Here is a 14,962-nt window from a genome sequence, read left to right as displayed (position 1 = left end):
CAGCAGCACACACAGCGGGAAGGTGCGCGCTGGCCAGCTCCAAGTCTCGGCAGATGGAAGCGCAAGCCAGGCACCTGCTCGCAGTTTGTCCCGGGCATGGGAAGCAGCATGCTGCGTGCCCAGAGTACTTCTCGCACTGTCCTGCCTGCCACGGGGCTGCTTCTGAGCACGGAGGCACGCCTACAAGCCAGCTGAGATGGGCTTTGCCTAAGAGTCAGGGAAGTGGCGAGCGGAACAAGGGATGTGCTGCACAGGTTCCCTCGCAGGCAGATTCCCTCCTGGGGCGCTTACTTCTCTTGCCTTAGCGCCCTGCTTTGTTTGGAGGCTGTTTGCGGACAGCAGCACACACAGCGGGAAGGTGCGCCCTGTCCGGCTCCAAGTCTCGGCACATAGAAGCGCAAGGGAGGCACCTGCTCACAGTTTCTCCCGGGCATGGGAAGCAGCATGCTGCGTGCCCAGACTACTTCTCGCACTGTCCTGCCTGCCACGGGGCTGCTTCTGAGCACGGAGGCACGCCTACAAGCCAGCTGAGATGGGCTTTGCCTAAGAGTCAGGGAAGTGTCGAGCGGAACAAGGCATGTGCTGCACAGCTTCCCTCGCAGGCAGATTCCCTCCTGGGGCGCTTAGTTCTCTTGCCTTAGTGCCCTGCTTTGTTTGGAGGCTGTTTGCGGTCAGCAGCACACACAGCGGGAAGGTGCGCGCTGGCCAGCTCCAAGTCTCGGCAGATGGAAGCGCAAGCCAGGCACCTGCTCGCAGTTTGTCCCGGGCATGGGAAGCAGCATGCTGCGTGCCCAGAGTACTTCTCGCACTGTCCTGCCTGCCACGGGGCTGCTTCTGAGCACGGAGGCACGCCTACAAGCCAGCTGAGATGGGCTTTGCCTAAGAGTCAGGGAAGTGGCGAGCGGAACAAGGCATGTGCTGCACAGCTTCCCTCGCTGGCGGAATTCCCTCCTGGGGCGCTTACTTCTCTTGCCTTAGTGCCCTGCTTTGTTTGGAGGCTGTTTGCGGACAGCAGCACACACAGCGGGAAGGTGCGCGCTGGCCAGCTCCAAGTCTCGGCACATAGAAGCGCAAGCCAGGCACCTGCTCACAGTTTGTCCCGGGCATGGGAAGCAGCATGCTGCGTGCCCAGAAGACATCCCGCACTGTCCTGCCTGCCACGGGGCTGCTTCTGAGCACGGAGGCACGCCTACAAGCCAGCTGAGATGGGCTTTGCCTAAGAGTCAGGGAAGTGGCGAGCGGAACAAGGCATGTGCTGCACAGCTTCCCTCGCAGGCAGATTCCCTGCTGGGGCGCTTACTTCTCTTGCCTTAGTGCCCTGCTTTGTTTGGAGGCTGTTTGCGGACAGCAGCACACACAGCGGGAAGGTGCGCGCTGGCCAGCTCCAAGTCTCGGCACATAGAAGCGCAAGCCAGGCACCTGCTCACAGTTTGTCCCGGGCATGGGAAGCAGCATGCTGCGTGCCCAGAAGACATCCCGCACTGTCCTGCCTGCCACGGGGCTGCTTCTGAGCACGGAGGCACGCCTACAAGCCAGCTGAGATGGGCTTTGCCTAAGAGTCAGGGAAGTGGCGAGCGGAACAAGGCATGTGCTGCACAGCTTCCCTCGCAGGCAGATTCCCTCCTGGGGCTCTTAGTTCTCTTGCCTTAGTGCCCTGCTTTCTTTGGAGGCTGTTTGCGGACAGCAGCACACACAGCGGGAAGGTGCGCGCTGGCCAGCTCCAAGTCTCGGCAGATGGAAGCGCAAGCCAGGCACCTGCTCGCAGTTTGTCCCGGGCATGGGAAGCAGCATGCTGCGTGCCCAGAGTACTTCTCGCACTGTCCTGCCTGCCACGGGGCTGCTTCTGAGCACGGAGGCACGCCTACAAGCCAGCTGAGATGGGCTTTGCCTAAGAGTCAGGGAAGTGGCGAGCGGAACAAGGGATGTGCTGCACAGCTTCCCTCGCAGGCAGATTCCCTGCTGGGGCGCTTACTTCTCTTGCCTTAGTGCCCTGCTTTGTTTGGAGGCTGTTTGCGGACAGCAGCACACACAGCGGGAAGGTGCGCGCTGGCCAGCTCCAAGTCTCGGCAGATGGAAACGCAAGCCAGGCACCTGCTCGCAGTTTGTCCCGGGCATGGGAAGCAGCATGCTGCGTGCCCAGAAGACATCCCGCACTGTCCTGCCTGCCACAGGGCTGCTTCTGAGCACGGAGGCATGCCTACAAGCCAGCTGAGATGGGCTTTGCCTAAGAGTCAGGGAAGTGGCGAGCGGAACAAGGGATGTGCTGCACAGCTTCCCTCGCAGGCAGATTCCCTCCTGGGGCGCTTACTTCTCTTGCCTTTGCGCCCTGCTTTCTTTGGAGGCTGTTTGCGGACAGCAGCACACACAGCGGGAAGGTGCGCGCTGGCCAGCTCCAAGTCTCGGCAGATGGAAGCGCAAGCCAGGCACCTGCTCGCGGTTTGTCCCGGGCATGGGAAGCAGCATGCTGCGTGCCCAGAAGACATCCCGCACTGTCCTGCCTGCCACGGGGCTGCTTCTGAGCACAGAGGCACGCCTACAAGCCAGCTGAGATGGGCTTTGCCTAAGAGTCAGGGAAGTGGCGAGCGGAACAAGGGATGTGCTGCACAGCTTCCCTCGCAGGCAGATTCCCTCCTGGGGCGCTTACTTCTCTTGCCTTAGTGCCCTGCTTTGTTTGGAGGCTGTTTGCGGACAGCAGCATACACAGCGGGAAGGTGCGCGCTGGCCAGCTCCAAGTGTCGGCAGATGAAAGCGCAAGCCAGGCACCTGCTCGTGGTTTGTCCCGGGCATGGGAAGCAGCATGCTGCGTGCCCAGAAGACATCCCGCACTGTCCTGCCTGCCACGGGGCTGCTTCTGAGCACGGAGGCACGCCTACAAGCCAGCTGAGATGGGCTTTGCCTAAGAGTCAGGGAAGTGGCGAGCGGAACAAGGGATGTGCTGCACAGCTTCCCTCGCAGGCAGATTCCCTCCTGGGGCGCTTACTTCTCTTGCCTTAGCGCCCTGCTTTGTTTGGAGGCTGTTTGCGGACAGCAGCACACACAGCGGGAAGGTGCGCGCTGGCCAGCTCCAAGTTTCGGCACATAGAAGCGCAAGCCAGGCACCTGCTCGCGGTTTGTCCCGGGCATGGGAAGCAGCATGCTGCGTGCCCAGAAGACATCCCGCACTGTCCTGCCTGCCACGGGGCTGCTTCTGAGCACGGAGGCACGCCTACAAGCCAGCTGAGATGGGCTTTGCCTAAGAGTGAGGGAAGTGGTGAGCGGAACAAGGCATGTGCTGCACAGCTTCCGTCGCAGGCAGATTACCTCCTGGGCCGCTTACTTCTCTTGCCTTAGTGCCCTGCTTTGTTTGGAGGCTGTTTGCGGACAGCAGCACACACAGCGGGAAGGTGCGCGCTGGCCAGCTCCAAGTCTCGGCACATAGAAGCGCAAGCCAGGCACCTGCTCGCGGTTTGTCCCGGGCATGGGAAGCAGCATGCTGCGTGCCCAGAAGACATCCCGCACTGTCCTGCCTGCCACGGGGCTGCTTCTGAGCACGGAGGCACGCCTACAAGCCAGCTGAGATGGGCTTTGCCTAAGAGTCAGGGAAGTGGCGAGCGGAACAAGGCATGTGCTGCACAGCTTCCCTCGCAGGCAGATTCCCTGCTGGGGCGCTTACTTCTCTTGCCTTAGCGCCCTGCTTTGTTTGGAGGCTGTTTGCGGACAGCAGCACACACAGCGGGAAGGTGCGCGCTGGCCAGCTCCAAGTCTCGGCAGATGGAAGCGCAAGCCAGGCACCTGCTCGCAGTTTGTCCCGGGCATGGGAAGCAGCATGCTGCGTGCCCAGAAGACATCCCGCACTGTCCTGCCTGCCACGGGGCTGCTTCTGAGCACGGAGGCACGCCTACAAGCCAGCTGAGATGGGCTTTGCCTAAGAGTCAGGGAAGTGGCGAGCGGAACAAGGCATGTGCTGCACAGCTTCCCTCGCAGGCAGATTACCTCCTGGGGCGCTTACTTCTCTTGCCTTAGCGCCCTGCTTTGTTTGGAGGCTGTTTGCGGACAGCAGCACACACAGCGGGAAGGTGCGCGCTGTCCAGCTCCAAGTCTCGGCACATAGAAGCGCAAGGGAGGCACCTGCTCACAGTTTCTCCCGGGCATGGGAAGCAGCATGCTGCGTGCCCAGACTACTTCTCGCACTGTCCTGCCTGCCACGGGGCTGCTTCTGAGCACGGAGGCACGCCTACAAGCCAGCTGAGATGGGCTTTGCCTAAGAGTCAGGGAAGTGGCGAGCGGAACAAGGCATGTGCTGCACAGCTTCCCTCGAAGGCAGATTCCCTCCTGGGGCGCTTAGTTCTCTTGCCTTAGTGCCCTGCTTTCTTTGGAGGCTGTTTGCGGTCAGCAGCACACACAGCGGGAAGGTGCGCGCTGGCCAGCTCCAAGTCTCGGCAGATGGAAGCGCAAGCCAGGCACCTGCTCGCAGTTTGTCCCGGGCATGGGAAGCAGCATGCTGCGTGCCCAGAGTACTTCTCGCACTGTCCTGCCTGCCACGGGGCTGCTTCTGAGCACGGAGGCACGCCTACAAGCCAGCTGAGATGGGCTTTGCCTAAGAGTCAGGGAAGTGGCGAGCGGAACAAGGCATGTGCTGCACAGCTTCCCTCACAGGCAGATTACCTCCTGGGGCGCTTACTTCTCTTGCCTTAGCGCTCTGCTTTGTTTGGAGGTTGTTTGCGGACAGCAGCACACACAGCGGGAAGGTGCGCGCTTGCCAGCTCCAAGTCTCGGCACATAGAAGCGCAAGCCAGGCACCTGCTCACAGTTTCTCCCGGGCATGGGAAGCAGCATGCTGCGTGCCCAGACTACTTCTTTCACTGTCCTGCCTGCCACGGGGCTGCTTCTGAGCACGGAGGCACGCCTACAAGCCAGCTGAGATGGGCTTTGCCTAAGAGTCAGGGAAGTGGTGAGCGGAACAAGGGATGTGCTGCACAGCTTCCCTCGCAGGCAGATTCCCTCCTGGGGCGCTTACTTCTCTTGCCTTAGTGCCCTGCTTTGTTTGGAGGCTGTTTGCGGACAGCAGCACACACAGCGGGAAGGTGCGCGCTGGCCAGCTCCAAGTCTCGGCAGATAGAAGCGCAAGGGAGGCACCTGCTCGCAGTTTGTGCCGAGCATGCAAACAAGCACGCTGCGTGCCCAGAATGCTTCCCGCTCTCTCCTGCCTGCCATGGGGCTGCTTCGGAGCACGGAGGCACGCCTACAAGCCAGCTGAGGTGGGCTTTGCCTAAGCGTCAGGGAAGTGGCGAGCGGAACAAGGGACGTGCTGCACATGTTCCCTCGCAGGCAGATTCCCTGCTGGGGCGCTTAGTTCTCTTGCCTTAGTGCCCTGCTTTGTTTGGAGGCTGGTTGTGGACAGCAGCACGCACAGCGGGAAGCTTCGTGCTTGTGCGCCTCTAAGTCTCGGCAGACAGAAGCGCAAGGGAGGTACCTGCTCTCGGTTTGCCCCGCGCATGGGAAGCAGCACTCCGCGTGCCCAGAATGCTTCCCGCTGTATCCTGCCTCATGCAGGGTCGCTTCTCAACACACAGGCATGCCCAACATCCACCTGAGAGGAGACTTTGCCTAAGAGTCAAGGAAGTGGCTGCGTGTCTGCCCTCGGCAGGCAGAAGCACTCCTGGGGTGCCCAGAGCGCTTGCCTTAGCTCACTGCTTCCTTTTGCGGCTGGTTGCGGACAGCAGCACACAGAGCGGGAAGGTGCGCGCTGGCCAGCTCCAAGTCTCGGCAGATAGAAGCGCAAGGGAGGCACCTGCTCCCGGTTTGTGCCGAGCATGCAAACAAGCACGCTGCGTGCCCAGAATGCTTCCCGCTCTCTCCTGCCTGCCGTGGGGCTGCTTCGGAGCACGGAGGCACGCCTACAAGCCAGCTGAGGTGGGCTTTGCCTAAGCGTCAGGGAAGTGTCGAGCGGAACAAGGGACGTGCTGCACATGTTCCCTCGCAGGCAGATTCCCTGCTGGGGCGCTTACTTCTCTTGCCTTACTGCCCTGCTTTGTTTGGAGGCTGGTTGTGGACAGCAGCACGCACAGCGGGAAGCTTCGTGCTTGTGCGCCTCTAAGTCTCGGCAGACAGAAGCGCAAGGGAGGCACCTGCTCTCGGTTTGCCCCGTGCATGGGAAGCAGCACTCCGCGTGCCCAGAATGCTTCCCGCTGTATCCTGCCTCATGCGGGGTGGCTTCTGAACACACAGGCATGCCCAACAGCCACCTGAGAGCAGACTTTGCCTAAGAGTCAGGGAAGTGGCTGCGTGTTTGCCCTCGGCAGGCAGAAGCACTCCTGGGGTGCCCAGAGCTTTGCCTTAGCGCCCTGCTTACTTTTGCGGCTGTTTGCAGACAGCAGCACACAGAGCGGGAAGGTGCACGCTGGCCAGCTCCAAGTCTCGGCACATAGAAGCGCAAGGGAGGCACCTGCTCCCGGTTTGTGCCGAGCATGCAAACAAGCACGCTGTGTGCCCAGAATGCTTCCCGCTCTCTCCTGCCTGCCGTGGGGCTGCTTCGGAGCACGGAGGCACGCCTACAAGCCAGCTGAGATGGGCTTTGCAAAAGAGTCAGGGAAGTGTCGAGCGGAACAAGGGATGTGCTGCACATGTTCCCTCGCAGGCAGATTCCCTCCTGGGGCGCTTACTTCTCTTGCCTTAATGCCCTGCTTTGTTTGGAGGTTGTTTGCGGACAGCAGCACACACAGCGGGAAGGTGCCTGCTGGCCAGCTCCAAGTCTCGGCAGATGGAAGCGCAAGCCAGGCACCTGCTCGCAGTTTGTCCCGGGCATGGGAAGCAGCATGCTGCGTGCCCAGACTACTTCTCGCACTGTCCTGCCTTCCTCGGGGCTGCTTCTGAGCACGGAGGCACGCCTACAAGCCAGCTGAGATGGGCTTTGCCTAAGAGTCAGGGAAGTGGCGAGCGGAACAAGGCATGTGCTGCACAGCTTCCCTCGCAGGCAGATTCCCTCCTGGGGCGCTTAGTTCTCTTGCCTTAGTGCCCTGCTTTCTTTGGAGGCTGTTTGCGGACAGCAGCACACACAGCGGGAAGGTGCGCGCTGGCCAGCTCCAAGTCTCGGCAGATGGAAGCGCAAGCCAGGCACCTGCTCGCAGTTTGTCCCGGGCATGGGAAGCAGCATGCTGCGTGCCCAGACTACTTCTCGCACTGTCCTGCCTGCCACGGGGCTGCTTCTGAGCACGGAGGCACGCCTACAAGCCAGCTGAGATGGGCTTTGCCTAAGAGTCAGGGAAGTGGCGAGCGGAACAAGGGATGTGCTGCACAGGTTCCCTCGCAGGCAGATTCCCTCCTGGGGCGCTTAGTTCTCTTGCCTTAGTGCCCTGCTTTGTTTGGAGGCTGTTTGCGGACAGCAGCACACACAGCGGGAAGGTGCGCGCTGGCCAGCTCCAAGTCTCGGCAGACAGAAGCGCAAGGGAGGTACCTGCTCTCGGTTTGCCCCGCGCATGGGAAGCAGCACTCCGCGTGCCCAGAATGCTTCCCGCTGTATCCTGCCTCATGCAGGGTCGCTTCTCAACACACAGGCATGCCCAACATCCACCTGAGAGGAGACTTTGCCTAAGAGTCAAGGAAGTGGCTGCGTGTCTGCCCTCGGCAGGCAGAAGCACTCCTGGGGTGCCCAGAGCGCTTGCCTTAGCTCCCTGCTTCCTTTTGCGGCTGGTTGCGGACAGCAGCACACAGAGCGGGAAGGTGCGCGCTGGCCAGCTCCAAGTCTCGGCAGATAGAAGCGCAAGGGAGGCACCTGCTCCCGGTTTGTGCCGAGCATGCAAACAAGCACGCTGCGTGCCCAGAATGCTTCCCGCTCTCTCCTGCCTGCCGTGGGGCTGCTTCGGAGCACGGAGGCACGCCTACAAGCCAGCTGAGGTGGGCTTTGCCTAAGCGTCAGGGAAGTGGCGAGCGGAACAAGGGACGTGCTGCACATGTTCCCTCGCAGGCAGATTCCCTGCTGGGGCGCTTACTTCTCTTGCCTTACTGCCCTGCTTTGTTTGGAGGCTGGTTGTGGACAGCAGCACGCACAGCGGGAAGCTTCGTGCTTGTGCGCCTCTAAGTCTCGGCAGACAGAAGCGCAAGGGAGGCACCTGCTCTCGGTTTGCCCCGTGCATGGGAAGCAGCACTCCGCGTGCCCAGAATGCTTCCCGCTGTATCCTGCCTCATGCGGGGTGGCTTCTGAACACACAGGCATGCCCAACAGCCACCTGAGAGCAGACTTTGCCTAAGAGTCAGGGAAGTGGCTGCGTGTTTGCCCTCGGCAGGCAGAAGCACTCCTGGGGTGCCCAGAGCGCTTGCCTTAGCGCCCTGCTTACTTTTGCGGCTGTTTGCAGACAGCAGCACACAGAGCGGGAAGGTGCACGCTGGCCAGCTCCAAGTCTCGGCACATAGAAGCGCAAGGGAGGCACCTGCTCCCGGTTTGTGCCGAGCATGCAAACAAGCACGCTGTGTGCCCAGAATGCTTCCCGCTCTCTCCTGCCTGCCGTGGGGCTGCTTCGGAGCACGGAGGCACGCCTACAAGCCAGCTGAGATGGGCTTTGCAAAAGAGTCAGGGAAGTGTCGAGCGGAACAAGGGATGTGCTGCACATGTTCCCTCGCAGGCAGATTCCCTCCTGGGGCGCTTACTTCTCTTGCCTTAATGCCCTGCTTTGTTTGGAGGTTGTTTGCGGACAGCAGCACACACAGCGGGAAGGTGCCTGCTGGCCAGCTCCAAGTCTCGGCAGATGGAAGCGCAAGCCAGGCACCTGCTCGCAGTTTGTCCCGGGCATGGGAAGCAGCATGCTGCGTGCCCAGACTACTTCTCGCACTGTCCTGCCTGCCACGGGGCTGCTTCTGAGCACGGAGGCACGCCTACAAGCCAGCTGAGATGGGCTTTGCCTAAGAGTCAGGGAAGTGGCGAGCGGAACAAGGCATGTGCTGCACAGCTTCCCTCGCAGGCAGATTCCCTCCTGGGGCGCTTAGTTCTCTTGCCTTAGTGCCCTGCTTTCTTTGGAGGCTGTTTGCGGACAGCAGCACACACAGCGGGAAGGTGCGCGCTGGCCAGCTCCAAGTCTCGGCAGATGGAAGCGCAAGCCAGGCACCTGCTCGCAGTTTGTCCCGGGCATGGGAAGCAGCATGCTGCGTGCCCAGACTACTTCTCGCACTGTCCTGCCTGCCACGGGGCTGCTTCTGAGCACGGAGGCACGCCTACAAGCCAGCTCAGATGGGCTTTGCCTAAGAGTCAGGGAAGTGTCGAGCGGAACAAGGGATGTGCTGCACAGGTTCCCTCGCAGGCAGATTCCCTCCTGGGGCGCTTAGTTCTCTTGCCTTAGTGCCCTGCTTTGTTTGGAGGCTGTTTGCGGACAGCAGCACACACAGCGGGAAGGTGCGCGCTGGCCAGCTCCAAGTCTCGGCAGATGGAAGCGCAAGCCAGGCACCTGCTCGCAGTTTGTCCTGGGCATGGGAAGCAGCATGCTGCGTGCCCAGAAGACATCCCGCACTGTCCTGCCTGCCACGGGGCTGCTTCTGAGCACGGAGGCACGCCTACAAGCCAGCTGAGATGGGCTTTGCCTAAGCGTCAGGGAAGTGGCGAGCGGAACAAGGAACGTGCTGCACAGCTTCCCTCGCAGGCAGATTCCCTCCTGGGGCGCTTAGTTCTCTTGCCTTAGTGCCCTGCTTTGTTTGGAGGCTGTTTGCGGACAGCAGCACACACAGCGGGAAGGTGCGCGCTGGCCAGCTCCAAGTCTCGGCAGATGGAAGCGCAAGCCAGGCACCTGCTCGCAGTTTGTCCCGGGCATGGGAAGCAGCATGCTGCGTGCCCAGACTACTTCTCGCACTGTCCTGCCTGCCACGGGGCTGCTTCTGAGCACGGAGGCACGCCTACAAGCCAGCTGAGATGGGCTTTGCCTAAGAGTCAGGGAAGTGGCGAGCGGAACAAGGGATGTGCTGCACAGCTTCCCTCGCAGGCAGATTCCCTCCTGGGGCGCTTAGTTCTCTTGCCTTAGCGCCCTGCTTTCTTTGGAGGCTGTTTGCGGACAGCAGCACACACAGCGGGAAGGTGCGCGCTGGCCAGCTCCAAGTCTCGGCACATAGAAGCGCAAGGGAGGCACCTGCTCACAGTTTCTCCCGGGCATGGGAAGCAGCATGCTGCGTGCCCAGACTACTTCTTGCACTGTCCTGCCTGCCACGGGGCTGCTTCTGAGCACGGAGGCACGCCTACAAGCCAGCTGAGATGGGCTTTGCCTAAGAGTCAGGGAAGTGGCGAGCGGAACAAGGCATGTGCTGCACAGCTTCCCTCGCAGGCAGATTCCCTCCTGGGGCGCTTAGTTCTCTTGCCTTAGTGCCCTGCTTTGTTTGGAGGCTGTTTGCGGACAGCAGCACACACAGCGGGAAGGTGCGCGCTGGCCAGCTCCAAGTCTCGGCACATAGAAGCGCAAGCCAGGCACCTGCTCACAGTTTGTCCCGGGCATGGGAAGCAGCATGCTGCGTGCCCAGAAGACATCCCGCACTGTCCTGCCTGCCACGGGGCTGCTTCTGAGCACGGAGGCACGCCTACAAGCCAGCTGAGATGGGCTTTGCCTAAGAGTCAGGGAAGTGGCGAGCGGAACAAGGCATGTGCTGCACAGCTTCCCTCGCAGGCAGATTCCCTCCTGGGGCGCTTACTTCTCTTGCCTTAGTGCCCTGCTTTGTTTGGAGGCTGTTTGCGGACAGCAGCACACAGAGCGGGAAGGTGCGCGCTGGCCAGCTCCAAGTCTCGGCAGATGGAAGCGCAAGCCAGGCACCTGCTCGCGGTTTGTCCCGGGCATGGGAAGCAGCATGCTGCGTGCCCAGAAGACATCCCGCACTGTCCTGCCTGCCACGGGGCTGCTTCTGAGCACGGAGGCACGCCTACAAGCCAGCTGAGATGGGCTTTGCCTAAGAGTCAGGGAAGTGGCGAGCGGAACAAGGCATGTGCTGCACAGGTTCCCTCGCAGGCAGATTCCCTCCTGGGGCGCTTACTTCTCTTGCCTTAGTGCCCTGCTTTGTTTGGAGGCTGTTTGCGGACAGCAGCACACACAGCGGGAAGGTGCGCGCTGGCCAGCTCCAAGTCTCGGCACATAGAAGCGCAAGTCAGGCACCTGCTCGCGGTTTGTCCCGGGCATGGGAAGCAGCATGCTGCGTGCCCAGACTACTTCTCGCACTGTCCTGCCTGCCACGGGGCTGCTTCTGAGCACGGAGGCACGCCTACAAGCCAGCTGAGATGGGCTTTGCCTAAGAGTCAGGGAAGTGGCGAGCGGAACAAGGCATGTGCTGCACAGCTTCCCTCGCAGGCAGATTCCCTCCTGGGGCGCTTAGTTCTCTTGCCTTAGTGCCCTGCTTTCTTTGGAGGCTGTTTGCGGACAGCAGCACACACAGCGGGAAGGTGCGCGCTGGCCAGCTCCAAGTCTCGGCAGATGGAAGCGCAAGCCAGGCACCTGCTCGCAGTTTGTCCCGGGCATGGGAAGCAGCATGCTGCGTGCCCAGACTACTTCTCGCACTGTCCTGCCTGCCACGGGGCTGCTTCTGAGCACGGAGGCACGCCTACAAGCCAGCTGAGATGGGCTTTGCCTAAGAGTCAGGGAAGTGTCGAGCGGAACAAGGGATGTGCTGCACAGGTTCCCTCGCAGGCAGATTCCCTCCTGGGGCGCTTACTTCTCTTGCCTTAGTGCCCTGCTTTGTTTGGAGGCTGTTTGCGGACAGCAGCACACACAGCGGGAAGGTGCGCGCTGGCCAGCTCCAAGTCTCGGCAGATGGAAGCGCAAGCCAGGCACCTGCTCGCAGTTTGTCCTGGGCATGGGAAGCAGCATGCTGCGTGCCCAGAAGACATCCCGCACTGTCCTGCCTGCCACGGGGCTGCTTCTGAGCACGGAGGCACGCCTACAAGCCAGCTGAGATGGGCTTTGCCTAAGCGTCAGGGAAGTGGCGAGCGGAACAAGGAACGTGCTGCACAGCTTCCCTCGCAGGCAGATTCCCTCCTGGGGCGCTTAGTTCTCTTGCCTTAGTGCCCTGCTTTGTTTGGAGGCTGTTTGCGGACAGCAGCACACACAGCGGGAAGGTGCGCGCTGGCCAGCTCCAAGTCTCGGCAGATGGAAGCGCAAGCCAGGCACCTGCTCGCAGTTTGTCCCGGGCATGGGAAGCAGCATGCTGCGTGCCCAGACTACTTCTCGCACTGTCCTGCCTGCCACGGGGCTGCTTCTGAGCACGGAGGCACGCCTACAAGCCAGCTGAGATGGGCTTTGCCTAAGAGTCAGGGAAGTGGCGAGCGGAACAAGGGATGTGCTGCACAGCTTCCCTCGCAGGCAGATTCCCTCCTGGGGCGCTTAGTTCTCTTGCCTTAGCGCCCTGCTTTCTTTGGAGGCTGTTTGCGGACAGCAGCACACACAGCGGGAAGGTGCGCGCTGGCCAGCTCCAAGTCTCGGCACATAGAAGCGCAAGGGAGGCACCTGCTCACAGTTTCTCCCGGGCATGGGAAGCAGCATGCTGCGTGCCCAGACTACTTCTTGCACTGTCCTGCCTGCCACGGGGCTGCTTCTGAGCACGGAGGCACGCCTACAAGCCAGCTGAGATGGGCTTTGCCTAAGAGTCAGGGAAGTGGCGAGCGGAACAAGGGATGTGCTGCACAGCTTCCCTCGCAGGCAGATTCCCTCCTGGGGCGCTTACTTCTCTTGCCTTAGTGCCCTGCTTTGTTTGGAGGCTGTTTGCGGACAGCAGCACACACAGCGGGAAGGTGCGCGCTGGCCAGCTCCAAGTCTCGGCACATAGAAGCGCAAGCCAGGCACCTGCTCACAGTTTGTCCCGGGCATGGGAAGCAGCATGCTGCGTGCCCAGAAGACATCCCGCACTGTCCTGCCTGCCACGGGGCTGCTTCTGAGCACGGAGGCACGCCTACAAGCCAGCTGAGATGGGCTTTGCCTAAGAGTCAGGGAAGTGGCGAGCGGAACAAGGCATGTGCTGCACAGGTTCCCTCGCAGGCAGATTCCCTCCTGGGGCGCTTACTTCTCTTGCCTTAGTGCCCTGCTTTGTTTGGAGGCTGTTTGCGGACAGCAGCACACACAGCGGGAAGGTGCACGCTGGCCAGCTCCAAGTCTCGGCACATAGAAGCGCAAGTCAGGCACCTGCTCGCGGTTTGTCCCGGGCATGGGAAGCAGCATGCTGCGTGCCCAGACTACTTCTCGCACTGTCGTGCCTGCCACGGGGCTGCTTCTGAGCACGGAGGCACGCCTACAAGCCAGCTGAGATGGGCTTTGCCTAAGAGTCAGGGAAGTGGCGAGCGGAACAAGGGATGTGCTGCACAGGTTCCCTCGCAGGCAGATTCCCTCCTGGGGCGCTTACTTCTCTTGCCTTAGTGCCCTGCTTTCTTTGGAGGCTGTTTGCGGACAGCAGCACACACAGCGGGAAGGTGCGTGCTGGCCAGCTCCAAGTCTCGGCAGATGGAAGCGCAAGCCAGGCACCTGCTCGCAGTTTGTCCCGGGCATGGGAAGCAGCATGCTGCGTGCCCAGACTACTTCTCGCACTGTCCTGCCTGCCACGGGGCTGCTTCTGAGCACGGAGGCACGCCTACAAGCCAGCTGAGATGGGCTTTGCCTAAGAGTCAGGGAAGTGGCGAGCGGAACAAGGGATGTGCTGCACAGCTTCCCTCGCAGGCAGATTCCCTCCTGGGGCGCTTAGTTCTCTTGCCTTAGTGCCCTGCTTTCTTTGGAGGCTGTTTGCGGACAGCAGCACACACAGCGGGAAGGTGCGCGCTGGCCAGCTCCAAGTCTCGGCACATAGAAGCGCAAGCCAGGCACCTGCTCGCAGTTTGTCCCGGGCATGGGAAGCAGCATGCTGCGTGCCCAGAAGACATCCCGCACTGTCCTGCCTGCCACGGGGCTGCTTCTGAGCACGGAGGCATGCCTACAAGCCAGCTGAGATGGGCTTTGCCTAAGAGTCAGGGAAGTGGCGAGCGGAACAAGGGATGTGCTGCACAGCTTCCCTCGCAGGCAGATTCCCTCCTGGGGCGCTTAGTTCTCTTGCCTTAGTGCCCTGCTTTCTTTGGAGGCTGTTTGCGGACAGCAGCACACACAGCGGGAAGGTGCGCGCTGGCCAGCTCCAAGTCTCGGCAGATGAAAGCGCAAGCCAGGCACCTGCTCGCGGTTTGTCCCGGGCATGGGAAGCAGCATGCTGCGTGCCCAGACTACTTCTCGCACTGTCCTGCCTGCCACGGGGCTGCTTCTGAGCACGGAGGCACGCCTACAAGCCAGCTGAGATGGGCTTTGCCTAAGAGTCAGGGAAGTGGCGAGCGGAACAAGGGATGTGCTGCACAGCTTCCCTCGCAGGCAGATTCCCTCCTGGGGCGCTTACTTCTCTTGCCTTAGTGCCCTGCTTTATTTGGAGGCTGTTTGCGGACAGCAGCACACACAGCGGGAAGGTGCGCGCTGGCCAGCTCCAAGTCTCGGCAGATGGAAGCGCAAGCCAGGCACCTGCTCGCAGTTTGTCCCGGGCATGGGAAGCAGCATGCTGCGTGCCCAGACTACTTCTCGCACTGTCCTGCCTGCCACGGGGCTGCTTCTGAGCACGGAGGCACGCCTACAAGCCAGCTGAGATGGGCTTTGCCTAAGAGTCAGGGAAGTGGCGAGCGGAACAAGGGATGTGCTGCACAGCTTCCCTCGCAGGCAGATTACCTCCTGGGGCGCTTACTTCTCTTGCCTTAGCGCCCTGCTTTGTTTGGAGGCTGTTTGCGGACAGCAGCACACACAGCGGGAAGGTGCGCGCTGGCCAGCTCCAAGTCTCGGCAGATGGAAGCGCAAGCGAGGCACCTGCTCGCAGTTTGTCCCGGGCATGGGAATCAGCATGCTGCGTGCCCAGAAGACATCCCGCACTGTCCTGCCTGCCACGGGGCTGCTTCTGAGCACGGAGGCACGCCTACAAGCCAGCTGAGATGGGCTTTGCCTAAGCGTCAGGGAAGTGGCGAGCGGAACAAGGGACGTGC

This window comes from Rhea pennata, chromosome 30, assembly GCF_028389875.1.
Source record: "Rhea pennata isolate bPtePen1 chromosome 30, bPtePen1.pri, whole genome shotgun sequence".
Classification (NCBI taxonomy): Eukaryota; Metazoa; Chordata; class Aves; order Rheiformes; family Rheidae; genus Rhea; species Rhea pennata.
This window is presented reverse-complemented; position numbering follows the sequence as displayed.